This window comes from Solea solea, chromosome 2 (genome assembly GCF_958295425.1).
Source record: "Solea solea chromosome 2, fSolSol10.1, whole genome shotgun sequence".
NCBI classification, from domain to species: Eukaryota; Metazoa; Chordata; class Actinopteri; order Pleuronectiformes; family Soleidae; genus Solea; species Solea solea.
In genome coordinates, this window is record NC_081135.1 from 33,613,427 (window position 1) to 33,639,577 (window position 26,151).

Genomic DNA, 26,151 nt, shown 5'->3' on the forward strand with positions numbered 1-26,151 from the left:
TCTCTCTCTCTTCTTCTGAATTGCCAGATGTGCAACCTCAGTATGATCAGAAATGCCAAATTTCCATTTATTAGGAATATATTGATCCGTCTGACTCTGGAGAGTGCCAGCCATCCACTCACTCGTTGCTCATTTCATTGTTGAAAGTTTAAAAAGAGAAACATTTTCGTCTCATCCATTGTTACATGTTGTTTGAAAATGATTTCCCACACAGCGATGCCGTCTGTCGACCCTAATCTCCTTTCACTCCGCAACTCGCAACGTGGACTTGTGTTTATAAAGCTTCGGTAATCCTCGTTAGCCAAAGTTGAAGGTTCTGCAGCCATGAAGCGGTGATGAGATTTAGCCTGGCAGTGAAACATTCTTAAGTTCTGACAAACCCTTCATATTTAATCCAAGTTAAAAAAAAAAAAAAAAAAAAAAAAAACACTCCGGGAGTGTAAAACAAGGTGATTTGTCTCCAAAAAATAAAACATTTGTGGAAAGATAATATTTATCACATTAAAGACCATTCAATTTGAGAAATGACAGTAATTTCATACAAAGACAAATTAATTGGATTCGGGCTTTTTTCAACACAATCTGTCATCGTCTGTTACTCTGCGGCTTTAATAGAAATGACAAGCTTAATGAGCTGTTGAGCTGGTGTCAATTTTTCTTCCTCCCTCGAGCTATAACTGCTGGTATAACACACGTTGTTGCTCAATGGAGGGAGTTTTGCAACCAAGAACAACACTGACAGACTGATCAGACCCAACCAGAAGTATTTGTGTTTTAAAATGGTGTAAAAATGCACACGGGGCACCTGACGATCAGGCTCTGAATGCTCACCTGTGAAGTGTGCACCCCGCCGTTCAGGCCCTTCCCACAGCAGCCAAAGTTTAAATCAGGTCTGGGTTCTTTTTTTGTTGTGCGTCTTCTTCTGCAGAACTGGAAACAAAAAAGCAAACAAACATGAGCAGAAAAGTGACAGTTGTTGTCAGAGTACAGTGCAAACTGATGTTGTTTTCTTCTCTCCCAGCTCGCCGGGTAGGAGATGATGAAGTTGTTGCCGCAGTACAATAAATCACAGACCGAGATGAGTCGTTTGAGGGGAGAAACAGCGACGAGGCCTAGTATGCGTGAAATAATTGAACAGTCTGTAGCTTAAACTCAAATGTTGAGAGTATTTTTTTTGGTAAAACACAAATTTGCTGTAAAATGACATGCACTTTCTTCCTGTAGGGGACACAGATACTGAACATACAGTGTTTTTCTTTCTGTCGTGGTGATTTATTGAGTGTTTTGTTCATTTATTGAGTTTCAGTACAACTCAATTGGACATAGGCAGGTCTAAAGAGTTGGTTTTATAGCTCTGAGGTGGAACACGGCGGACTGAAAGCACCGCACGAGCAGCTTTTTAACAGATGTTGTTATTTTTATTGCTGGGGCAGACTAAATAATGATGGTACATTTTCAGGAGAACAAATTGTTTCGGTTGTGTGAGGCAATAACTGAATGAAAAATATGTGGAGTTCAGCGAACGGGAAAAATATCTCACATTCTGCTAAAAGCCCATAAATTAAAAATCAGCGCAAATGCTGAGCAATAACTCACACATTACACGTTATTTACACATAAAACACCTGGTTCTGGTCAGGAGGGGACGTTAAGTAATTAATCTGTAGTGAAAATAACATATTAACAGTAATATTTCTGGAATTAAATTACACACAAACATCAGGGCTTTCTATACACGTCACTCGAAAGATATGAAAAGCCTGTACTTATATATAGTTTTACATAGCTTCTCTCTGAATTAAAACAACACAGAGCTGCATCCAGAGGAGAAAGTATTGTTTCCAGTCAGTCTCAGGCATTCGCTGTTAAAGCAGCACTAGAATGTTATTCCACCGCAGCTAATATAAGAGAACTGGGCACATACAGTTCTTTTAAATCTCATTTAAAGAAATGGCTCGTTGGTATTCAGGTCTGTCGGCACTAAAAACAACTTCACGTGTGCAGAACTCTCCCTGCTGCTTGCTATTTTTACTCATCTTTTACTGTTTTTTTTTTATGGTCCTTAATATTGTCTTTTAACCTCAATATCTGAATAATTCTCTTCTGTTCCTCTGTCCAGGGACTACAGCTGATAAATAGCCTGTTGGCTAATTCTGGCACATTTACCGTAATGTTTATTAATGTGCATTTTCCCTGTCAACTTAAACAGTAAATGAAAATGAATTATGTAGCTATGTTAGTTGATTCCCCTGTTTATATACAGTATAACTACGATATGTTATTTCTCCAAGTTCTGACATGTAGTGACATGTTCTTACTAGAGGAGCAATCAATAATATGCATAACAGATATAAATGCGGCTGAGAAATATGCATAAAGAGCGAGGAGGACTTCTAAAGAGAAAGAGAGAGCGGATGAAACCACCAGCGAGCGGTCAAGCCTGAAGTGCTCGATCACAATTTATATTCACCGCTCGCAGTAACCACTTTATGATTGTTTCACCTTCTCTGTTTCTGTTTTTACGCTCCCGATTTCTGTCCCCGTGCTTGTTGATATTCTGTGTGCGATCTCGTAATGAAGACAGCTCAATGATGCCATAACAGAGTTTCAGATGTGGTACTGGGGCAAACTCCTGGATCGTCTCACGCCGTTGGGAGTGATTGTCGGCTGTATTGCGGCAGACAGATCCAGTGCAGTAAGAGTCTCCTCAGTTGTTGGCCCCCTCTGGAAGGACTTCACGGTGCCAGTGAGCACCGGGGGCCAGCCAGAGAGGCCTGCGGTTGCAGAATCTGAGATTATCAGTGACATCAGTGAGGTGTGTGATTGGGCAGCTGGGACAACGAGAGTGGAATATGGTGAGTGGATTACCAGGGAAAGGAGCTGCCAAACCGTTTGAAGTTTGAAAGTGGAGTGATTGGGATTGCAGACATGCACCATGGCAGCCGATATTGGGAAATAATGGTGGAAATGTGCTGTGCCTGGGCAGCAGCTATGGAGACAAAGCTGCCAAACAGCTTATCCCCCTTTTCAGAGTAATGACTCAAGGTGGTGGATTCCATCCCTTAGCTGTGAGTAAGCAAGTTTGCAGTCCCCACGCAGCCATTATAACGCTTGGTTTTCAAAAAATTGATTAGGTACGAAACTTGAAACGGCAAGATAAAAGTAATCCAACCGTCAGAAGCAGAACGGACTTAAATCGAGAAAATGCCGATTGGACAGAATCAAGAGTCTTGATTAGAGTTGAAAGAAAAGAGTGGTTTTAAGTGAGCACGAGGGGAAAAGTTAAGACAGTGGCTCCATGTGTGCCAAATCTGATGGCATTGACTGTTGAGATGTCACAATGTTACAGGATCATGTGACTTTGTCTGTGGATTGAGTTTAGTACCTTGACCTGTTTTAGAATAATGAAAAAACATTTAAATGACAGTTTTCTTTTCCAGGAAGAGAAACATGGACCTTTCAAGATGCTTTGGAGCTAATGCTGTGAGTAGAATTGGGAGGAGCTACTGAAAATATCGATGCCATTACCCGACATTTACATCCAAGCTCTGGGGCTCTGGATAGAGGGGGGTAGTCCCCTGGTTGCTGGGTGGACATGCACCACTGGCCCCCTCATCCGTCCAAGCACCAAGCACCAAACCCTGGTACGCCGCTTCAGCAGGCGGGCTAAACCACGTGTGGGGACAAGGACAAGGATAGTCCGTAATAAAAACTACAGCCCCAGGACCTCATGCAGACGTCCCAGCTTGCTGGGCCATGGTAGTGTAACCTTGAGCCTAAAGGGTGAGGCCGGTTCAGTACACATCGGACTCTGCCTTAAACAAACACTACGCGCAGGCCTAAATCTAACATCCACGCTCACGGCTAACTGCTACAAGTAAAGACAATGACTGAAAACATATCTGCACACAGTCATTTCAGTGTTTTCTCGCCAACCTGGAAATGCTGAAGGCAAGTACAACAAGTACTGAAATGTTATGAATGTGCTCAATCAAGCAAACAGCTCATCTCCAGCAATCAACCAGTGAGAGAAGTAGACTGACATCATCATCTACCAGGTTTGGAACAGAGGACGGCAGTGACAGAAGAACTCAAGAGGGGCAACGACAAAGTTACAAACCTCCTAGATGTGGAAAGGACTGTAGATATTTATTATATCATGTTGCAATATCCTTTCCATAAAAATACACCTTGGTTTCCTCATAATACCAGAACATTCAATGACAAATCTTCTGGTGTTTGGTCTCAGGTGGACTCGAAACTCACCTCCTGTTCAGAAGTGTACAAATACAAATATTTATCTGGTACTTGTGACCTCTTGACACGACAAGTTCATATCACATTCCAACATTTTCTTCTTTGGCCTTCTTGTGTGTGCTAATGTAGCATTTCCCATGGTCTGTATAAAAGTACATTCGCAAAGTGTTAAAGGGAGACCAAGCTAATGACTAGCTTAGCCATCTGTAATGTTGCATCACTGCCTCCTTTTTAACCCTTTATTTACCTTCACCTTAAAAGTCCACTTTGTAAGAAAGAGTGACATCTAATGGTGAGAATATCGACTTTAACAAAACAAGGATATTCCCTCTCTCTCTGCATATAAAAGGCCAATTGTAATGACACAAAAGCAAAATAATTGTTAGTTTAAAGCAATTATACACCAATACTAACATACTTACTACATAGGTAGGGTGTATTCACGTATCTTTCCTCCTGAATATTACACACTGCACCTTTAACAGTCTCTCCCAGAAAACGTGTTGCTTTCTATGTCGTTTGTTTACCGCGGCAACCGTCGTCAGTCTGTTCCATATAGGTGGATACAAGTGAGTTCATGATTGCACTTGCAGTGGAAAAACAATCTCCTCGCATTCACAGACGAGGTTTGTTGTACGTGACAGTTTAAGGGAGTGTAACTTTCCTGTGTGCTCTCTCTCCCTCGAGGACTGCCGAGGAGTAAATGTATTTAAGAGCCATCACTGCCCTCTTGGGAACACACAGGGTGCTGTGTACTTGTCAGATAATCCATTATTTTCTGTCAAGCCAATTTACCTCTTTTTGTCATCCGAGATAAGATCTGTTGAGAGATGGGTTTTCAGGGCGGGGGGAGGGGGAAGGGGGGGATGGAGTTGCACCCCGACCATCACCGCCACCCTTCTCCACGAAGACAGGTGCACAGTTGACCTTTCTCCGTACAATTTGGGATCGGATTGCACGGTTCCAGCTTGTCGTATGCGTTTAACCCTGTTAAACAGTTCTATCATGTTCACGGCGATCCGGGTTTTGTGTTACACCAACTGCAGCGCATATATAATGGTATCCTTTACTGAGAGATTAGGAAGTGGTCTTAGTGATTTTCCTCATTTTACTCTTCAGCACAAGGCGGCCTTTTCTGTGCAATGGAGCTAAAAAAGACTGCGGCTGGCCATGATTAGGCGGCTTGATCTTTACACTGTAGACAAATTGTGAACTTACAATAGGAACCCTGTGTTTGAATTTCTAATTGAATGTTTGTCTTTCTCCAACATGACACAGTATTTCCTCCAATTAGAGGTTAAAATCACAAACTTAACTATGCAAATATGAGCTTAATAAAGATATCCTACAACCATGTATTAATACCTTCCAGTGTCTGTCTCTCTCTGTCTCTCTTTGGACTTAATGGCTGTTTATTCTTAACTGTTCAAAAAAAGAAAAGTGGTGTGGGTCAGCAGCCAAGCACTGTCAATTCACTACTGGACGTCCATACTGATATAAACTTTCCAAACAAACAGAAAAAGAAAAGTGTCTCCAAGAGCCTGTTTGTCAGGTTACATTTGAAAACCGTTCTAAGGCCCCATTCATTCATTCATTCATTCATTCATTCTTTTCTTTTAACACAAGTCCTCGGTGAGTCGATCACATGTGAACAGCACTAAGTACAGTTATACGAAACTATTCCTGAATGAAATCCAACTGGCTTCCTGGCATCATTTATTAAACTAGACACAGAAGTCATACCTGCTCAAGAACAATCCACTGACCACATAATACACATTTAGCCATTTCCAGTATCCAAAAACACTTTATCCAATCAGGAGCTGGACCTCCACAAAGAGGCGGTCCTCCCTGCTCATATAGATAAGGCTGTTTGTCAGTGAACACATGCACCACTCTCACCAAATGCATTCATGAGGTGGTCTATGGAGAAGGGAGGGGCAATTCTAATGGATGGGGAAATTAGCCAAAGATCACTGACAGCACCTTTGACATTGCTGACCTTCTTTTTTTCCTCACAATTCAAGTCCTACCTCATCTCCCTGTCTCACTTTTCACACACACACTAACAATGGAGCCATCCATGTAGTCTCTGTCCCCGCCTCTTCTCATGGGTGAGACCTTTCATCTCAAGGGCTACATATTTTTCATCTCTCACAGATTTTTTGGATATTTTCCCCCTCCACATCCTGCCGTCCCTCTGAAATGACCCCGCTCACATGCAAATGTGCTCTGCTGCTGACCTTAACGGTCTGTAGTCGCATGTACTGTTTTGAGTTTGGGACCTTCTCCTCATGCTCAGTCTGCTTCTGTGTGCTTCTGATCTCAGGTCTCTGCTCTCAAGCTTTGATTTTTGTGTGTGTGTGTGTCAAAAAGCCCAACCAACGGGGAAAACATCAGAAAATAAAAATGAAAACAATATGTTACACATGAAACAGGAAAATAAGATCTTATCAACTGTGGTTAGTTGGGCCATGAGTAGATATGTTCTAATGTCAGGTGAGAACATTCTGAAAGGTCTCCTCTTATGAAGGCATCATGAAACTATCTTATACCTGATCATCCAGCTGACTGTGTTTGAACAACAGTTGTTTCAGCTTCTGTTTTTTTCATGATTAAAACAATTTTTCCGATTGTTCCAGCTTATTAAATGTGAAGATTTCCTTTATTTATTTGCTTGGATAACAAAGAAATCATAAAAAGTAAATCATTTTGGTTAGTGACAAAAACAAAGACATTTGAGAACATCATCATTTCCAGGTTTTGACGAACACCGATCAACATTTTCTGATATTTTATGGACAAAACGATTCATCGAGAAAATAATCGACAGATTAATCGAATATGAAAATAATCGTTAGTTGCAGGTCTGAATTATAAGCAATTACTAATATCACTTTTGCCCTGTTAGCATTAGGACGTGCTTGATGAGGCATTTATTCACCAACAATAAGCCTAAACTTACAAACAGACTGCCTCTTGGTGGAGTTCCGGCAGTGTTATGCTGTGTTGTTGTCTACTGGAAAAGACCTCACTCATAGAGATTCCGATCGACCTCTGCATGTTTTTTGGACTGAAGGTGGAAGCCGGGAGACCCGGAGAAAACCCACGTGCACACACTAAAAAACATGCAAACTCCACACAGGAAGGCCCTCAGTGAGAGAAAGATGATAAAAATAGAGGCGTGGACAGGAGTACCAAATAATAGGACCGAGTAATACACCGTTTCGCTTCAAAAAATTACAATTTGCAATAAAACTTTCTAGCTCTACTTGTTCCATTACCATTTTTAAAACAAACAATACATACAATTTTAAATCCATTCATACTTTTAAGTTCACATCCTTGAATTGTAGTATAGTAGTTCATATTTTGATGGCATCTCCTGTATTAATGTCAATATTGAGCTGAAGTTTAACTGAAAAATGTCTGAAAAACATTGATGGACTGTATTATATGGAGCAGGCGTTGAGTACAAGTTTGAAACCCAAAAAAGAGAGAAACTGAGCGATGTAATTTGAAGAGGACGGTTTAATCCAATTAATAAAAAAAAAAAATAAGCACCAGAAGAAGTCAAAGCAAACAAGACACCAAAAAAAAAATAACCTAAATAACATGAAACATAATACAGTAATATATTAAACCAAAATGGTTTCAGTGGGAACACAGACAATGTTCACCCAAGACATGTGAACTAATGACACGTGATATCTTATAAAAACACATGAGAACATTGTGTGTGTTGAGCTCTTTGTGCGAGTCTTCTGTGGGCTACCATCTGAGGGAGCAGGGGAAAGAGAGAGAGGGAGGAGAGAAAAGCAAAGGCTGGGCAGAGTGAAACAGAGAGACAGAAGGGGAGGATGGTAATAGCTACAGTAGACGGAGTAAAAAATAGTAAAAGAAAGAGGGACTGCAGTCCTGAATCAGAGGTATCGTATTCGGCCCAGTCTTGACAGAGACTCCTCTCCAAGTTGAATAGGCCCATTGTTTGGACAAGGCCTCCATGACACAGGCCATTTCATTACAGAATGAGCCAAAGCACAGGGAAGAGATGGTGGTTGCAATGAACCCCCCCAGCTCCCTCTCCTCTCTCCTGTCAAAGAGCTCCATTCTCTCTCCCTCAGGGCTACCTGCATGAGTAGGAGGACAGCCATAGGGGCGACGCACTCTCAAAAACAAACAGTCACCCTCCATCACAGCAACACACAGAGAGAATCTGTTTCTCAGTGAAAACACACAGGTAACTTAATAGTCACTGATGTAATTCGCCACGCCCCCCCCCCTGCCCCCGTCCCCCCATGACTTTGGTGCATGTCAAAATTTCTTTTGTCCTGTTTTTTTTTTTTGCTCTTTCACTTGTGCACACACATGCAAAATGTGACACTCTATCGCAACCGGTGTGCACAGCACCCTGACTTTATCAAAGGGTGATGGCTTCTGATATTTCAGTCGGGTCTAACCCCCATCCTAATGCAATACGAGTTTAAAGATACAATATGAAACAATGAGATTAAGGGCTTGTCCACATGGAAACAAGTGTAGGTGACGGATAGGCGTTTCATCCATACAGAAATGAAGTTTTTGGAGCCGTGAAACAGTATTTTCAGGGTCCCAGAGTGGGAAAATCTCCAAACGCCACCCTTGTATTTTCATGTAGACTGTAGAATGATTTCATCCTTTGTCGTTGTCATCATCATACTCTTTTCCCGAGATTGTGTTGCCAACTACTACTTTCAATGAAAAGTAGCCAAAAAGACACAGAATATCGCCAGAACACGTCCTGTCGTCAACGACTTCAAAAAATAAGTGTTGAAGATTTACACTGAAAAAGAATTGTAAAATAAGGGAAAACCAATTTTCACAGACAGTAAAGCCAGCTACAGTGTTTTGGTCTGTTTGCTTTATGATAACTCTTCATCCATCCACCTTCTACCACATTATCCTCCACATGAGGGCCACCGGGGGTTATGATAACTCTTTTTTTTCTTTTTCTTTTTCCTTTCCCCTGGCTCTGTTCATTCTGTCTGCATTTCTGTGATTTTGTCTGTAGTGTGTCGAACGTCTTCCTCTCTGTTTTGGGTTGTAGCATCGTTGCAGCGCCACTTACAGGCCTGGCATATGTACTGCAGTGTTTTGAGTAATTTTGAGGGGGAAAACTTTATCAAAACGACAAAGAAAAAGACTGCATGCATTCCATTCGGTTTCCGTGTGTATCTGGCCTAACATTTCATATTTTGTTGAGGATTGAATTCCTTTCTACATCAACCAAAACATTTCCAACACCAGATCCATATTTCCATTCAAGGACAAATTCATTCTGGTCGCCTTTTAACGGCATCAAACGCTTTACAGTCTCTGCCATAACTTCTGAGTGAGGAAGGCAATATTCAGTTCTACTACTAGTTAGCAAATATGTTTTTTTCATTTTATTGAGTCTATTGAATGGATTTTTGATGTGTGTTCTGCCACTGAACCTCTCCATGAAGCGTAGATGCACAGGGGAACCAAATAAGACCACAACACAACAATTCCTATGATCTCAAGCTGCTTCCTGGCATCCTCAAACTAAATATTATGTTATTGTTTATTGATTTAATTGAGAAAGGCCAGGCATGTATATGCACTTTGCTTCTGTCCGTGTCTGTATTCACTCACTGCTGTGTGTCTGCATCTGTGCGACTGAATTTAAAGTGCCACCAAAGTTAAATGCTACATGCATTGGAAGAGTTATTGGTCGCTGTCCCCCGAAAGGTTGACGATTTAATGGCTGCTTCTTTTTTTAGCTGCATCAATGAATGCAAAGTGCTGCAGGTTAACATCATGGCAGGGCTGTAAACTTTTACAACCCAGTTATGGTTACGCAATTGCAAAAATAACTGCAATGGAAAGAGAGTTCAGCCTTTAACTCGTCTGCTGGATGTTAGTGAAGTCAGCTGAAGTTAAAAGTCTGGACCCCGGCATGGGCACCAACTACTTTTCACTGCCGCTGACTTTTCTGAGGACAGCGACCGCTCAGAGCCAGGAGGCAGAGAGATCCTCTGAGGTGAACAGGGATTTTTATCTGTGCTTTATGAGTTGCACAGTCTGTGCAGGCCTCTGCTTGAAAGTGCTGATGTCACAGACGATGAGCTCAGGTATTAAACGGCGGGTTTTACAAGGAAAACTCGCTGATGATTATACCGTTATTGGAGTTCAGGTGGCTGCTCTGCATTCAGAAGTTCTGGCTCTGCAGATGACTCCGCATGATGAGCTAAACATCTCATGCATGCTTCAGAAGCAAGTCAATGTCAAGTCAAATCCTAGGGAAATTGTGATGCACAAATTGACAGACTGGAATACGCATGTTGACTAGGATTGTTAAAGACTTCCCCGTGTCCATCGTAACATTTTGTTCTCCCCAGTTTAGGGTCATTCCCACGTCTGTAAAATAAAGGCTAACAAGGCCAATTTGCTAAGTTAATGGCAACTTCTGAGTGGTCATCAAGACTAGGAACGTGCTATATAAACACAAACCTTTTACCATATACATGTTCAGTATTATTATTATAACTCACAATTCCACCTCCTACCATAAAGGCGATTATAAACATAACACTAGTGAATACAAAGAACCAATGTTCATCTTTTGGCAAGATCTGATGACTCCACTGGACCAAAGTTCATCTCATCTCCTCCAACATCAGAGAGGGTCGAAACAGAACTCACAAAATGGCAAAACCATGTTCCTAGATGCATTTTGTTGAAGCTTTTCTAATGTAATATGTTTGTACTCAGTGAGAAAGTCATTCTGCATGATGTGTTGCTTCTGGGATTTAAACCCTGCGGTTTAATAAAAAAACTGTGTAGTCATCAGTTTAACTGGTGTTTAGCAATCGTAGTCTCTGGATACATTTTGTTTCAGAGCACAGGGATTTTCTTTTTGGCTGGGAAAAATGTCCACATCCAGCTTTTAAGGAGCGTTCAAAACCAAACACAGAACAATTTCTGTTGCTGTTTTCTGTTGAAAATGGCCTCATCAAAGTTGAGGAAAAAGACACGGGTAGACATCTCCAAGTTTTTCGATTTTGATTTAGATGCAAACACATTATACATCCACTGATAACCGTATATCTCTTCCTCTTCCTCCAGAGATTGTCAAAGCTCCTGGTACTACTTTGCTTTGTGATGACTGTCACCTTTCCCCTAATCATGGCCACCTTAGACCCTTGTGTTATTTTTAGTGACAGTACCACCTTATTGCTGGTCCAAAGAAATAACTCCCTGGCCTTACTTGTCACCATCGCTGTTCTTCATTTGTGGAACTCGGTGGAACTAACAACCAGCAGCAGTCGCTCTTTTATTCTCTTTCATTTCTTATTCTTCTTTCTGCTGCTTATTTCCTTCCTTAACCGTGCAGTCTCTCCAACCTCCCGGTGAACCCGTGTGGCTAGTCAGCGCCGTGCCTGTGTTATTGGAAACACCCCTCCAATACTGCCTTTTGCCACGATGCAAAGATCGCGGGTTATGCTTTGTTTGGATCTCAAGTCTCAAGTCGTGATTGGTGAGAGCAGGCTGAAATGATAGATTTGCATGTGTGCAACACTGCCAAGAAAAGTAGGAAGAGGATAGAAGAGATGGAAAGGATTACCTGGAGCAAAACGGTTGATATTTTTGTGCAATATTCATGGTTAAAAAATAGGGAAGTTTACTCTGGAAAGTGTATATTGTTTGTGCTGTTGGAAAAATTCCAACAGTTTGTGAAAGCTGAGAAGTTTTACGTCAAAGCCAACATGTGGTTATTACAGTACTTTCACTCGCACTGTTGCATTGGTTTTTTTTCAATTTAAATTGTTAATACACTATTTAAACACGCAGTACATTGTAAATAACAGGACATTTTCTGTCCCTTTTATGGTTAAAATAAGCAAAAAAAGTCCAGACGGATATTCTGAGGCTAAGGTGTTAAAGGGTTAATAAATGGACAGTGCTTTGCAGAGGTAAACGATCAAACTATTGAGGTCTATGAAATGCTCCAGTTTCAGTCCTGTTGAGGCCTTTGTTTTTATCCATCCTTGAAGGTCATGTGCAACATACTTGTATGGAAAGCCTTTGTGTAATTTATGTTTATCTCTTAATATGTAAGGCAGCAACAAAATGCCAAATGAGATTCCGAGTCAAATGAAGTCTTATGAAGGTCCAGAGCTGACCTCTAGACCGAACTTGATATTGTTGTAAAATTGAAGTCACAGTTAAGACTGTCCCAAGTCTTACTAATAGAAAATACTTCACTGTTCCCGTGTGTCGTTTGACAAAAGAATTGAAAGATTACCGATCCAATCATGACAACACAGTCCCGATACATGTGCCAGGTATGAAGTTTGGCATTGACATTAGCAAGTCGCTATTCCAGCACTGGCAACTACTGCCCATGCTGTAAAGTAGCCTAAAAAAAGGAAAACGAGTCTGCAAGAAAGTCCGATAATTAACGCAATAAAAATGCGTGTCAATATCAGCTGAGCGTTTCAGAGATGGAGAGATTGCCCGGGTCATCCGTCGCTCATGTGCGCCTCTCTGTGCTCATGTGCTGGGAGAGGCTCTGCACCGAGAGCCATGATTCCAAAAAGGTTTGGATTATGAGCTGTGGATGAAACTCATCAATCATCTGCCCCCCTTTTATCGTGATCCTGCCTACTGCAGCTTTAATGGTAGGAAAACATCATGAAACATTCAGAAATTGGATAAAATACTTTTTTTTTTTGTCTGGAAAAGAGTCACATTTTAGAAAGAGGTCGCAAAATTCATTCATCAGTAAGGTTGGGTTTGACTTCAGTTGCAGAATAAGTGAGTTTCCACTCACTGCAGCGTCTAGGAAATCAGATTTCGCCCTGCGTGCAAGATGCAGGTGGACAGCAGGAGTAATGATGCTAGTCCCTCCTGCCAGCTGAGGAATGAAAATGATGTGTTACGGAGCACAGTGTGTGCTATCAGTGAAAAAAATCGGAACATTTTTCTGTCCAACAGAGGCTTTATCCCAGTATGGGAGTCACATGTGAGAAAGACACAGTGAGGAAACAGGAAAAACCAAAAAAGTGCACGCAAGCTAAAATATAGAGATGAAAACCTGACATGTTGAACTTTTGTTTTTCTCTGTACACTCGTTTGTGGAAAATGCCTTGACATTGATTAATGTTATTTAGGAATACAAACTGTCTTACAAATGTTTTTTTCAGTGCGGATTTAAGCATTTACAGCTGAAATAGACAATCGTTTGCCCTAAACGTGTCATTACAACGTTAAAGTGATTGCACCGTGTAATGAAAAAAACAGCACCATCTGCATCCATATCACCCACAATAAGCATTGCTTTCACGTTATTTCCCCCCAACGGGACGGGGTTTTTCTCGGATAAACGATAAATCAGTTTACGGTTCAAAGGAAGTGGAAGAAAGTTAACCTGGTATCTATCATGTATTTCCCTATGGGGTTGCCAACGGTAACACAACACAACACCTAACACCGGGGACAAGTGCCTGTGTCTTTACGACGGCAAACAAACAGGAACCACTGGGGACACAAAGTTTGTCTGTGTGCCTCTTGGAGCGCGTTCATCCCTTTAATCATCGGAATGCCTGGATGTCATTTGGAGCGCTCTTGGTGTGAAATAACAGGATTCCAAAAATGTGCTTAATTTTGTGAGTACTTGCATGTGTTTAATTGACAGACAACATGAAAGAAAACGATAATGGATGTAGTTTAAAGCAATCGCTCCCAGAGACTGGGTCAGGACCCACATAGCGCTTTCATACTGGCAAGACCTGGCTTGGTTCCCCTTTCAGGATCTCGTTCCATTTGGTACCTCGGTTGCTTTCAGCAAACGGGCCTGTGCCTGCCTTTACTTCAACACAGCGGAACCAACGTTCCATCCAACAGTGGCATGACATAGTGCATCACACTGAGTTTGTGAGCCCAAACCATGAAACATTTTGTTTTTTTTCCGGAGACCATGGCACATTCTTAGTTTCCTTCGCCATTTTTTGCCATGTCCTTCTTTCTTCCACTCATCCACAGTTTATGTTGACACATCCACAAATATTCTCCATATTCCCAAGGAAAATCCATGTACTTTTTTGGTTCCCACGAGGAACCAACTTTTCACGTCCAATTTTTTCCAAACACGTTGGCCAGGTTCAAAATTTGGTTTGGGAACCAGAGCGGTTGGGGTTTGAGAGGGCGGACAGATGGTTGAAGAGCGTACAAGAGGTTTTTTTGAGGTCACTAAATGGATTTGCCGAACATTGGTGCATACATAAAACAGCTACCCCCTGAAAATGGCTGTTTTACTAATCCACAAATGACTGTGGGTAGCAGTAGTTTTATTCAGTCTTATCTATGCAAATAGCAATCAAACAGAGTAGAGGGCGACATTTCTATTATTATTATTATAAAAAGAAAGAAAAACATACTTTAAACGATGGAGCCAGAAAGCATTGTTTAATCTAGAGTGAGGAACACGTTCATATTCAGAACAGAAATACATCTTCTGTAGAGTAAACTTAAATTAATCTCTGAAAACACAATTGCTTTCTTATCTTGAGACAAACTTCCTGGAAGTGACTCATTCGGGGAGGGTGGGGAGGGAGTAACAGGTAAAATAGTGAAGTCAGTGGAGAGGCAACACATCAAGCGTCTCCCAGTGGTTTCGACATTACAAAGGGTCTTGGTCATGTATGAGTAAGATTAAGACCACCCACGGTATCAGATGAGGGATGAGGAGCTCATGTTAGCATGTGCCAGAGGCAGCCAGCCCATCACACCCTCCAACACATGAGCCACACTGTTTGATCAGGGGAAACCAAAGCCAACCGGGATGAATGATGCAGAACTGGATGGAGAACCAACATGTACATTTGTCTCTCTGAACAGGACATGCCTCGCGATAACGACTCCCGTCCCATGTTGCCAAAGCCATTACACAGCCGCGGGCTTTACGACAAGCATTACGCGTTAATCACTTCAGACTGGACGCCGGTCACGGTGCGAAAAGTGCAGAAAAGTCATATTGAGATGGTACCGTTTAAAGCAGATCTGTAGAAATTGTGAGGAACACAAAGTAACAAAAAAAAAGAGGGTTTTTGTCAGTGGAATGTGAGATTGGAGAGTTAAGGCTGCAGGAATGACGTGATGTGCTTTATCCATGGGTCATTTACTTTGATTCCCCCCTTGACTCACCGAGGATACAATAGCAGAAAGCTCACTTTGGGAACCAGAGGGATGCATCACATATTCAAGCAGTGAGGCACTCGGCCTGATGCGTCATGTCATTGAATTTCTTTCAGAAAACCCTTTCCAGACCCTTTGACAGGACCTGTGTGCGGACTCTTACATTTCAGGGTGTTTTCCCTGTGTATACGATGTCTGAAAGGCAAATGAGTGAAGCCAAAATTAATTAATGAGGTAACCATTTCACAGTTTCTTAGAATGAGTTTGTTGGGTTTTTTTTTTGTTTTTTTGAACAGTTCAGGGAAAGCTAATTACCATAATGTGCCTTTGATGAGAGTTCACTTGTGGTTGCTGCAGCCATGACTGAGCATGTGTTTGGAAAAAATAGGCACACCTGCACAGCACGCAGACAAGATAATAATCAGTCATATAAAAAATAAAGGTTTGGGAAACACTGAACCTCGTTACACCAATATTCCACTGCCTTTGAGCTGCAGGGCCAAAGCTGCAGAGCTGCAAATAAAAAAGACAAAAGATAAAAATGGAGAATCTACAATGAGATTTCAGTACATTGACTTGATCCAATATGGATTGTGGCATCCTCATGGGCTCAAAAACTCTTTTAGAGGGAACAATGTACATATAATATATGGCTTTGTTTGTAGTGCATACTTTGTGCACACAAATTTTGCAGTTAAAAAAGATAATACGACATAAATAATGTGTTTAATATCACAAGAATATTAAATTTCTAAAATTTAAATATAAAATCCCCTGGCGACCGCCGGCAGAAGGAATCGGATAAAAGTGGACACAGTAACACATTAATTAACAGTTATTTAAACTGCTCCAATGATAAATAATGTGTCTAACTTAAGTTCAGTCTTACATTTTCATATGTATTAATGGGATAATCCAAGCTTCAGTGTTAACTGGCAGCTTTCACAAAGTTTCCCATGTCTTCCTTTCACTCCGGGTTGAAATTTGATGCAGTATTTGGAGTAAAAATCAAAAAAAAAAACCCTGAACTAATACGTTATGAGCATACCTAAGATTTGCTTCATGCACTGATTTCCTTCCCCGTGTTGTGAGCTCCTTCACATGCATGATCCTGCATGATGATGATCCTTCACATCGAGCTTACATTAGGACAATTAGGAGACAATCTGTGTCCAAATTTAATTGGGTCCTCGCAGATATTGGATTTCCACCCTGCTTCTTCGATGGGACATCAAGACGGGCAGTGGACGCAGCATGAAGCGATTACTCAAGATTCACCTGTTGCTGGTTAAAACCGAGAGTACAGCCGAAAACCAGAATTCTTTTCACGTTGTCTCACTCTGTTTTGAGTCCCGGGTTGCCAGGGTGGGGCTCCGTCTCAGCGATTGTCATTCCCCGAGGCCGTCCGAACATCACTCCTGAATATTCCTTGTTGGAATATATTCCTTGTTCCTGTTGCTCTGGCTAATGGAGGTGGCTTAGGCTGTGTTTGATCGGATTCTGCCAGAGCCCGAGATGAGGGCAAGGACTAAATCATGGCACTAAATCTTTCAAGTGAAAGTCCCCGCAGAGAGCCTGGCTGCGAGACCGGGGGAGCGTTTTCGGAGCCACTCCAGGAAATTCCGCATGCACAATTTGTCTTTGTAACAGGAGAGCTGGCACGGCCTTCGGCTTAAGGATGTCATGACCGGACCAACTTAGCACGCAGCAGAAGTGCTTATTACGCATTGTGTACTCATTCCTGACACAGGGGAGCCTGGCGTGGCTCACATCCCGGTGATCAGACTCAAGCTTTTTCTCACCACAGCAGTTTGTAAGAGACCTGGTGAATTTCCACGAACCTCGGCATGAACTCTACCACTTAACCATGAGAGACTCCTCATTTTGGGAGAGGCCAGAGTCTGATAAACATTGGGGAAGAAAGAGAGAGGGAAAAAAGAACGACAGGAAAATGGAAAACAGAGCTGGCACTTCCAGCAGGTTTATTTGAGGCCGTGACAGTGAGTCCTTGGAAAAGGGACGGCGTCTAAAGCCGGGTCCACAGATGGGCGGAGGGTACACAAAAGGGGGTCGTGACAAGTAGACATGGCATTTCAAAGCCCCCTTGCTTCTTCTTTCGAGTCTCAGAGATAAAGGAAAGGAAAAATCGGATTATTTTACTGCCCAGATCCCTGAACTCAGTGGGGCAGAGTGAAGACAGTGCCTGGGAACAATTTGTCCAGCCATTATCTCAATCCATTAAGGATGAGAACTTCAGGCCACGCTCCGGGTCTGATGTTCCATCACAGAGATGAAAAGAGGATTTCAGAAGTGCTTTATTTCTACATTATCGTCTCTTTTCTCTCTCTCTCCCTCTCTGTATTTCACTTGATGCTAGAAAGTCTCAACTGCAGATACAAACACTTAATATTGACCTAATAACTAGATTTCATGCATTCATGTGTTTGCATGCATAGAAATGCTTTTAGTGGCAGTTGCAGCACACACACACACACACAATATCAAGCCACAGGAACGTCTATACATTTATATCCCAACATCACAGAAATAGAACATATTTTTAAATTTGATGGGACTTTAATTTAGATGTTGATTCAGAAATAGATTCAGATCCATATTGCAACCATATTGTAATAAGTGATTCTTTTTTTCTTTCTGTCAGCCAGCTCAGTCTGTAGATGTTCTGATATGAAACATGACATTTGAAAGAAAGAAGCTGTGTTTGATGCTGGCTGCCCTGTTTTTAACCTCCTTTGATTTTAAATCATTCTCAGCTTTTGTTTTGTTGTATTAACTCTCACTTCAGAGAGACTGAGGAAAGCCACAGCAGTCGCCGGGTTTGTGTACAACCAGGTCAGAGTGATGGTGATACACGGTGCAAACACAGGAAAAGCCCAAATGTGGTTCCTCACTTCGTATTCTGGCACTTTGTGACTCAACTCTTGCTGGGAAGAAAAAAAAAAAGCTGAGCTGTGCCTTCGGGACTTTAGCAGGACTTTGAAGCATCTCAACACTTTCCCAGAGACTGAGAAGGAAACTCATAGACAGTGGTGCTGGCTTTCATCAAAGAACAGTCTTAGAATTTCAAAAGTACACTCTCAGTCGAGGAAAGTTATACATATGTATTATTCTGAGGTGGCGTAGGCTTAACGTACATCTATTCCCATGCCACTTACATCCATGTGCTTCTTTGACTCTATACTTAAAGGTGCTATATGTAGACATATATAATAATTAATATAAGTTAAGATTTTATTGTTTTTTATTGTATGGCTGCTATTTCTTATTGTGTTTTATTTTAAGCCGTTTACGTACAGCACTTTGGTCCACTGTGGTTTGTTTAAAGTGCTTAACAAATAAAGTTGGATTGGATAAGTAAGAAAACATCTTATTTTAAATTACTACACTACTTTCACAAAATACATTTTCATTTTGCAGGCCGCCAGACTATGTTTTGGTTTGGTGTTATGGTCTGTTGCACCACTTACCCACCCAATAGCACAGCTCAGCACACGACATGCAGGCAGGGCGAGTAAATTGACAAACTAAAAAGACTCAGTACACCGAGGGTCTACAGTGGAAAGCAACATGAGGAACTTCAGCCATGGTCAGCCAACGCTCTCACGCTTACAGACTACTGTGAAACTGTATTATTTCACGCTTCATGACTGAAATACTGTACACTGAAATTCACCTCCAAATTAAATACGGGTTTTTGCAGTTTGTTTGCATCACCGTTGGAAGTGCAGCGAGTTGACGAGTGGCTTGATATCTGGAAGCAGAAGAAGAAGAGGCGGTAACGAAGGCTCTGATGCAACTTTACTGATGCCAACTGCCCTAAAACACCAAGCACAACAACCTCTAATAACTTAGTTTGAAAAAGGACATTACCTCTGAGAAAGAAAGTTATGTTTGTGGGGAGAATGACTCAAATTTTAAGAACAGATTTGGATTAATTTTTGGCAGAAGGAGGTTATGGAGCACGGAAAGAAGTTCTAATATTTTGATGATGTTCTGGATCTGGACATTTGCGTTAATAACTGTTTTCCTTACAGTACCTCATGTGTTCCTGTGTAGATCCTGTGGCAAAAAATGGATCTTGATCCAAACTGAGTGGCCTTATTTGCCAGTGCTTTCTCTAGATAAAATCAATTCTTTAAATCTTATTGCATTACTTTCTGGTGGTTCTATGTCAGTGTTATGGATTGTTAGGTCTAAGGGCAATGGAATAGGTGACTACACCTAAAGGCTGCAGGTCAAAGAGTTAAATTATCAGAAGATGATCAAGCTTAATGATGCCCAAGCTTCTCTTTAGAAAACAACATGCAGCGCATGTATCGGTAGCATTTCTCTCCACACAGAAACACCGTGAGCACCCACAGAGTTTTTTAAAAATTGCTAACATGCTCTTAAATGGGAACCAGGAGTCTGCGAGATCTCAAAAGTTCGGTTCTGGTGGAATGGACAAATGGAAATCTCATCCCACAGCAACGCAACCAACCTGCAATGCCAAACTATCCAAACAAAGAGAGCCAATGGATGTGATTACATTTATAGAGTCAAATTCAGCTCTACTTCCTCTCTCAGGATAGGAGTCAGTGCCTTTTGTAGCACTGGAAGGGCCATTGCAGTCCAATTTGGCAGCAGAGGGCCGAGACTTTGATGTGTTGAAAGTTGACTTGACCTGTGTTTATGGCTTAATAAATTTAGGATGGAAAGCTGTAGAGAGGACAGACTGACGTAGGGAGGGAATGGATTGACTCCTTTGGGGCCACAGAGGAGCATATGCTTTGTATTATCTCAGTACAGTGAGGATTAAAATCACCATCAGTGGAGAACTATTGCTCCACAGACGCCAGCTGATAACTGTCACGGTGGTTTGGTAAGGACACGCTCCTCTGTTGTGTGAGAAACTGCAGACCACATCACACTGGACCAATGCTGTCGGAGTTTGACAGCCCCCCGCCCCCCCCAAGCATGGGTTCTCCAAACTATACCAATTGAAAGTGTGTGAAATCCACATTACAGGAGGCTGTGTGGTATTTGTCTGGAGTACCACAAGGCTACATCCATGCTCTGTTTTCATTCAAACGTATAAGTTCTGCTCCTGATGCGCCTGTCGTGTACCCCGGCATTTAAAAGCTCCCAAATTGGAGAATTTTAACCGTTGCATACAATGGGCTGTGGGCTAACCTTTATGAATTGGAGTTGGGTCAGATTTTCCGCTAAACTCTGCAGGAAGTGACATTACGTGAGCGCTCGTATGCCTCAGGGTAAACAGCAGCGGCTGACCGCCGCCCATCGTTACCACAACAGCGAGTAGCAAGTCGTGAGTGAGTTAAGTTTGTGTCGAAATGGAGTCTGCTAATATCAACAGACGACCGGAGACCCCACAAAAGAATAACAAGTAGTTCAATATTTGATCACAACTAATCGCATTTTGATCACAGGCATATAATTCTATTATTTTGCAAATCACAACAAAAGTGGAATCAGCCTCATCACCACATTAACACTGACAGCCCTGACAAAAAGCAGAGGGAAGTTCTTCAAGTGCAGACCATCAAGTCAAACAAGAAAGCGACTGATGCCGGTGGGGGGTGGCGGTTGCTTTAGTTACCTCATCAGTGTGCATCTTGTCTGCAAATGAAATTGCAATCTCCTCTGTCACCGCGTTGGCCGGTGCCCAGGATGATCGCTTACAGCTGTCGCGAGACACCGCGAACAAGAGCACAGCGATGAGGCTGCAGTTCAGTTAGAGAGAACTGTATTAGAAACTTGGCACACGTGACGAGCACTGTTGCCTTGTTCACCTCACGGTCCGGGCCTTTCTGCGTCGAGTTTGCATGTTCTCCCTGTGTGTGTATGACTCTAAATTGCCAATAGGTGAATGTAAGCGCGAATGGTTGTTCATCTTTGTGTGTCGCACCTGCAATGGACTGGCGACCTGTCCAGGTTTCGCCTCTTTGTCAGCTGGGATCGGCACCAGCGTCCTCCGCGACCCTCATGTGGAGGATAAAGTAGTAGACAATGAACGAATTAAGGGATAAATTGGGCTAAGAGAAAGCTGCTGTCTCAGTTGGTGTTTGAAAACGGAGAAACAGACAAAGAGAGAGAAACCCTTGGGCCTTGTTTAGACTGCAGCCCAAATCAGCATATCCAGATTGTATCAGGCTTGATTTTTGTTGGCAGTCAGGGGCAGCGAAAAAACAAAACCACATACGGAGGTGGTTTCGAATGCCAGTCTGATCGGGATTTTTACAGATCCGTTCGTATCGGAACGCTCAGGTAGGATTTCAAAGTGTTTGCTGTGTCACTCACAGCATGACTCACAGGACGAAGACCTAGATCTGGAGAGACGGAAGTTAATTGGATGCGCGTTAATTGATCGACACAGTGGAAGACACTGGTCACAATCAGAAGGAAGTTTGCACCGCGGTAACCGCTTAACCACTTGGGACAGAAACTGTCGTCCATTTTGATAAGACTGCTTGTTTTCCTGGGGCGTGGCCTGTAACTATAGAAAAATCCCTGTGGAAGACTAGATAAGAGACTAATTATATGGACACAACATGCAGATTACGATCAGCTGTAAACGAAAAGCTCACTCACTTACACTCTCAGAAATCCTTATTTTTACTCGTTTCATACCCAGTATACCTGGTCACATGATGAAGAGTTATAGGCTTTTTTAGTAGGGACACATTACTTGTGAAGTGGATCTCAAAATGCTCCTCTGGCAGCAGATCAGTGATATGTGAACACATGTGTTTTTTCAAATGAAAACATCGTAGTACGTGATGTCACTGGCTCTGAAGTAAGGTCATGGCTTCTAAAAGCACATTAGATCCTCAATTTATGTGAGTAGCACAATCACTCTGATGTTAAAAGGAGGCAAAACATGTCGTAAAATATTCACAGTCATTGTGGGTAAGTGGTTCACTGAGTATGACGGATCATTTGCACATCAGACACCCTCATGACTCATCTCTGCCCTCTGTGTTTTTATATTGTGCGCCGTAAGTCATGACTCTTTTTCTCTGTCCTCCAAAGAAGCTTGTTTTTAATATTCCGGGGCCAATTCATTTAAAACGCCTTGTGTCGTTGACAAAAGCCCTGAAAGAAACTTGAGTATCAAGTGTTTGCTTTTAAAGTGCTCTGGTACATGAACACAACGGGACTTATTGGAGCACTCTGTTCTGCTGGCCAGATAGCCACAAACCATGATCATGCAAAATAAAATTAAAAAAAGGACGACTTTTAACAGTTGGCTTAAGAAAGTCCATGAAAACATACACACGCACATAACCCCTCAAGATCCCAAGAGCCACTTTAATGTTTCCAAGCAAAACTGGCCCGTCTTGAGATGTGGTGCTCTATAAAAATGATCCCTGGATTTATTTTATTTCTGCTTAAATATGTGAAATATGTTTTTTAAACTCATTGACCAAATAAAAGGAAAAAAAAAACAAAAACTAGGCCTCAAATAGCAATTGTATTAGTCAGTTGTTCTTTGGGTTGTATGGATGGTAATCACATTTGTTTTACAAAACAATGAAGTCCAGTTTGATTTGAGACATGTGGACGTGAGGTTAGAGGAGGTTCCTGAATATTTTTGAATCTGATTTTAAAGAGTGTGTTTTGTGCAGGAGGCTTTACAAACACATGTATGTGTGAGTATGGGGTTAAAACTAGAAGCACATACAGTATAGCTTTATTAAAATAACCCTAAATATGTTTTGGGGGGGTTTTTTGCATCAAGATCCATGTGCCAAACATCCTCAATATTTTAATGGATTCATCACCGGCCTCTGCCCCGACCTCAGCTAAGTTTGATCTAAATCAGTTCAGTACTGTGTAAATCAAACAGACAAAAGCAACACACACACACACATCTGTGAAACTCACTTTGTCGAGTTAAAGAACAAACACATTTAGGAAATGACTGGTTCTCAATCCACCGATCATACAGCACTGTGCATTTTGTTTGTTTGCCATTTTGAACTTGCATTAGCCACCATACTTCCTGTCAAGTTCTCCAAACTTTACATATCCACAACCACCAAGATCCAAATAAAAAAAGGCCCTTAACACTCATTCATTCATTCTGTGCAGATCATTTACTCAACATTAGAACTGACAGAAGCATTCATTAGCAGTGAAACATTTTAAGCTTAACATGGTTGATTGGATTCACTAACATGTCAATCTAAAAGGGCTAGTGCAAGAGTTTTCCCGCTATCCATCAACAGAAATGTGATAAAATCCTTGTATGCTAATAATGAATCATTTTTATTTGCTTTATCCTCCATGTGAGGGTCACTGCCCTATGTCAGCTGTGCCAATCTCAGCTGACATAGGGCAAAAGAGTGGGGGATCACACCCTGGACAGATCCCCGGTCCCTAGTGTTTGAATTCTCTACTTCTCTAATGAGAAGTACACATGTCAAATCCTGGATGGTAACAGAAGGGTTAACTACTGTAGCATCCCTGAAGTATCCCTGTATTTCATGCTGCTTAAATTATGGCTGATCCCATGTAACAGTATCTATTTTCCATATGCTTCAAAACAGATAACTAGTGGTAGACGGGTATAATTGGTCTTATCCACAAAATACTGAATGTTAAGTTGTTTAATTTGGTTTTTTTGTTCTAGTTTGGCAGCCAGAAGACCCGGATTCACTAACCCGGTCAAAACAAGGGCCTCTCTACATGGAGTTTGCATGTTCTCCCCATGTGTGCGTGGGTCTTCTCCGGGATCTCCTGTTTCCTCCCACAGTCCAAAAACATGCAATATGGGCATTAAGCGAATTGGACACTCTAAATTGACCATAGGTGTGAGTGTGAGAATGAATGGGTTGCTGAACCTCATATGGAGGATACAGCAGAAGATGGATGGAAGGATGTTCTAGGTTGTCGGTTCCTGCACAACAAACTACCCTCCTGTTCTGGTAGGAGTGAAAATCTTATTCCGTCACATAGGAATGATCCACTCACACGCACACTTTTGTACAGCTATCTGTGAGGACGTATATATATATATATGTATATGTATATGTATATATATATATATATATATATATATATATATATATATATGTATATGTATATATATTTAAATATAAAGTATACATATATATATGTAAATATATATACACATACATACACACACACACAGTGCACTGCAGCCAGTTCCTCATCCTGCCAAGCCCAGGCAGGGGAAATAATCCAGCTCTGGGTCGGTTTCTGCTCAGTGCAACGTGGGCCGAGTGTCACTCACCAACATATCCTGCTAAATGTTTCCACAATACAGAGAGATCCCACAAGATTCGGTGTGTGATGCTGTTGCAAAAAAAAAGAAAAAAAGAATAAAAAAAAAGAATAAAAATAAGGCACAACATTAAAATTCATAACAGCGCAAGAAACCTTCCACATGCACTCCTGAGAGTGACAGCTTTTTACCGCTGCTCCGGTCGGCCAAGGCTCACATGGTTCTGCTGAACTTCACATCGGAGCCTCATGCTCTTATTTAGCATGTCTGTGACAGTTGTTTAGAAAACATTAAAAAGTAATATTGGGTGATTCTTCATGACAGCTGCTTGAGTCCCGGCCATTTTCTTCGGCTTGAATCCGTCATCCGATCTTTTGCAGCACTTTCTCAGGGAAGGTACCATGGGATCTCTTTCCTGGACGTAAGATCGCACCTCGTGGGGAACATTTGGCACAATCAATCTTGTTATTAATTAATCATAATATTTTCTCTGCTCGGCGCAGATGGAGGCCCTTTTACTGGAGGCTGGAACATCCATTATCAAATGGCAGCACTGCAGTGACCTACCGGAGTACACTCTGTTCATGTGTATTCCACATTTATTCCTCCAAGGTTTCAGCGCAAATGAATCACTCATGAAAGCCTTTTTTGGTCAATACGAGACTGTTGCAGAAGTGATGATTTGACTTTTCACCACAACACAAGTTCAAAACACGGAGAAAGAGCAGAGGGTGAAAACATTACTGCTGTTGGAAAGGGCCTTGAAAGCTCCGCTCAAACTATAGCATGTTAATCAGTGCAACTGTAAAACTCCAGTCCGTAATAAGAGCCGCTGGATCACCCGGTGAATTCGGTAGCACAGTTTTGATAATTGTTCATTTCACGTGTGTTACTGTGAATGTCAAAACCTCCGCGCGTCACCTATGAAACCCCTAATCCGTGTATACTTTTACACGCGTTGAAATACCTTCCGCGGCTCTTGTTCGGGGTCTTGCTGCCATAACAGCTGACAGATACATGGCAGGGAACTCGGCTCAGCGCTAATGTAAGGTAATATCTCTCTGAGGTTCAGAGAGCAGAACACATCGGGTCAACAGTGCACAGATGCTCGAATGTTCTGTTCCCAAAACCATTCATTCCACCCAAGATTGTGTGTCTCAGACGGAGAAAACAAGACTTCTTTTCTTTTTTTTTGGGGTTGTGTTCTACATGATGTGTGGCGAAGAGGCTCCTGCAGACAAGAGACCTCTGTAAAATCACACAGTTTGATTTGTGTGTGTTTGTATTCTGCAAGCGAGGAAAGATATTACACAGCTACACAACAGCTTCTTTTTCTTTTCTTTTTTCTTAATTTCTGACCCACATGTGGCAGTGGTTAAGTAATTGTTTCCAACAAAACTGATGTGTGTAATGATGCGTGGACA

The 26,151-nt window shown here is 41.8% G+C and overlaps 1 long non-coding RNA gene across 2 annotated transcripts in view; it reads right to left on the reverse strand.

Moving 5' to 3' along the window:
* LOC131455380 (uncharacterized) overlaps positions 1-26,151 on the reverse strand; it is a 152,934-nt gene that overhangs the window by 45,767 nt on the left and 81,016 nt on the right. For both annotated transcript variants that reach the window (XR_009239798.1, XR_009239797.1), the window contains one exon: positions 832-930. This is a non-coding gene — a long non-coding RNA (uncharacterized LOC131455380). The remainder of the gene's footprint in view (positions 1-831; positions 931-26,151) is intronic.